We start from the raw sequence: 3,011 nt of genomic DNA, 5'->3' as shown, positions 1-3,011 counted from the left end.
ATATATATATATATATATATATATAATATTATATACATATATATATATATATATATATATATATAATATATAATATATAATACGTGCGCCGACCTCACATTGTACGTGCATGCGCTTTAAAAAGGATAAAGGACGAAGAGAAATAGAGAACGACTCATTCTTTTTCTTTTATCACAGTATTGCACGCAAAGCTTGTACGAAATCGCAAGTAAGACAGCATAAAGGCCAAATGGCAGACACTACACGCTTTCCTCTCAGAATACATCCGGGGAGGGTCGGAATTCTTTCGCAGAGTAGCGAAAAATGTTTCTATCCACTCCCTCATTTCTCTCTCACTTCTCATTCACTCATTCTCTCTCTCTCTCTCTCTCTCTCTGCCACTCTCATTCATACACATTTCAGCATTATTCTTTCACAATCCATGGCAACGACTCCAAACGACCCTTTACATCCATGGTCCATAATAGCTTCGACGTATATCCGACAAGTTAGTAACAAAATAATAATCCACACGTATACACGTATGTTTGAGTACATCACCTGAGAATAAATCGTGATATATCTCTTCGTTTCCTTCGTAATGTAAAATCCCTTCGGATTTTTTTCCCCCCCGTTTTCTTTCGCTCGACTACAATTTTTCCTTTCGTACGGTAGTGCCTTAACAATCTGTCGTTCAACGGAAAAATATAGCGTACGGGCGGTATTACGCTGTCTTGTCTGGGTCGACGCAGATCGGATGGTTTTAACATCTTAATATATTAACATCCTAATGGAACGTTAATCTCTTTACGAAAGAAGCTTCGGAAGAAAGTCGCCCCTCTCCGGATAATTCTGTGACATCGCACAAAGAGGAGAATTTCTGTACTCCTCTCGATTTCGGTAAATAAAAAAAAAAAAATAAAAAAAAAGAGGGAAGAAGTTGAAAGCTGCAGAATCGTCGTCGTAGTCAAAATAAAGTGGATGAAGACGGAATTGCGAGCAATTTTCTTCTCTCTTCGTGTAGCTTCAGCTGCGACGCGAAGGTCCTAAGAAGAGAAAAGAGGGAAATAGTCCAGCTCCGTTTCCACCCCGGAGGGGCGACGAACACACGGTTTTTTTGATTTGCCACTCCGGGACGAAGCTCTCGCCGATGCGATACGACCCGACAATCAGATATCACCGTACTTTACGCACGCGAAAAGGGGGAACTTTGGCAACAAACACACATTCGCATCGTTAAAGGTTTTTTTTGCAGCTGGACAGCACAGCCTTTCACACGCACGCACAAGATCCGCAATTCGCACAGTCATCTCCTAATTTCACTCGCTCTCTCATTTGTTATCTCACTAATAATAGCGGCATTAACTGTAATCTTAATTGGATAATTCTGCCGTAGCGTTGGTAATAATCATACAATGTTATATCATACAGCGTCGTATGTACAATACGGGAGGAGAATCGTTTCGTTATCGAGTAACAAATTGTACAGCGGCGCGGGATGTTCGGTCGATTTCCCTCGAGACCGTCAGGAATACTTTTGCTTCTCGCTCTGTGTCCCGTCTTAGAGAAGCAATCAGCTGTGCGTAGCTATTTCCCGAGATAATCACAACAATCGGCTGCTGATTCGCATTTTTTATCGCGCGAGCGATTAACGACAATTGAATAGACGGAACCGGATAAACAGGCAAAGGGAGAAGATTAACTTTTGGTACACACGATAATTTTTCGATTCTTCATTACACGATGATTATTCGTGTCCGGATGTTAATTTTTATTAATTTAATAAATATCCATTTCTATTTTCTGTGCAGATAAACTTTAATTTCGAGTTAACTTCTTTATTCTTTTCTAATTCTTAAAATTAGAAAAAGATAGAGAGTAAGTTAAACAAAGATTAAAGTTAATCTACATTGAAATAGTATGTAATTACATTCAAAAAGTATGTAATTCTTATATATTTTGACATCTTTAGAAAGTATTTGAAAAATTATAATATAATAATAAACATAAACTAATTGATGCTAGTTTTTCGAAGAGAAATATGCAGGACACAAACCTAATCGTGTGTACTAAAAGTTAAAGGGAATCTCTGCGAAACTGGGCTAGACTCGAGGCGTCTTTCGGAGCGAAGAACATGCGCTGAAACAAACTTCGCTGTAATGAATAATGATGTAGATCGATGTGAAAGAAAATAAACATATTTATTTCTTCTCATAAACTTAAACTTCTTATAAACGAAAATAATGAAAGGGGTGGACAGGGAGACGTATAGGTATTCATAGTTTTAACATTGGTTAAAACATTTTTCGCTTTTTCTTTTCTTTTTGTATTTTTTTTTCTTTTCTCTTTGTTTCGTATTCGCTCGTCCTTCTCTCCTTCCTCATCGTTTTTCTCGAGTTGCGTCTACTCGTCGTTAACCGCCTGATCTTGATCTCGCGTAATGCAGATCAAAGAGACAAAAGTCAGTCCCGGCCGGTCCACAACGAATTTCCGCGCGTTTTCATGTATGTATGTACGTCGAATGAAGAAAAAAAGAAACATTAAGTAATTATATATACTCTACATGTGCGACATAGGTTGGCGTAGCTGCCACCCCACACTCGCTATGTACACTGTTAAATGGTCCTAATCTTCTTTTTCCTCCTTCTTTCCTTCTTTCGCTTAGTCCTGTTCCACAAGTACATTTGCACTAGTCTTCGCGAACTCTTTATCACTTAGCCATTTGAACCAGTCAACATGGCACAGGCTGAGACTGCATTCAGTTGCATTTTAAGGCGAATGGAGCACCTGACTCTGTTTCTTTTTTTTGTTTTTGAATTAGTTTTTTTCGCGTGTGGAGTCGAAGTAGCTCGGAAAAAGAGAGAGTATTATTCGCGTGAGAGGCAACGACGAGCTGCTCAAGCGATTTTCAGTTAAAGTAACAACCGGTGTACCGCGAGATTATTCACAGCATGTGCAGCATGTCGAGAGGTGCGTGATGTGTGTGTGTGTGTGTGTATATATATATATATATATATATATATATATATATA

The sequence above is a fragment of the Atta cephalotes genome (genome assembly GCF_000143395.1).
Source record: "Atta cephalotes unplaced genomic scaffold scaffold00003, whole genome shotgun sequence".
In the NCBI taxonomy this organism is placed as follows: domain Eukaryota; kingdom Metazoa; phylum Arthropoda; class Insecta; order Hymenoptera; family Formicidae; genus Atta; species Atta cephalotes.
Note: the sequence above shows the minus strand (reverse complement) of the source record.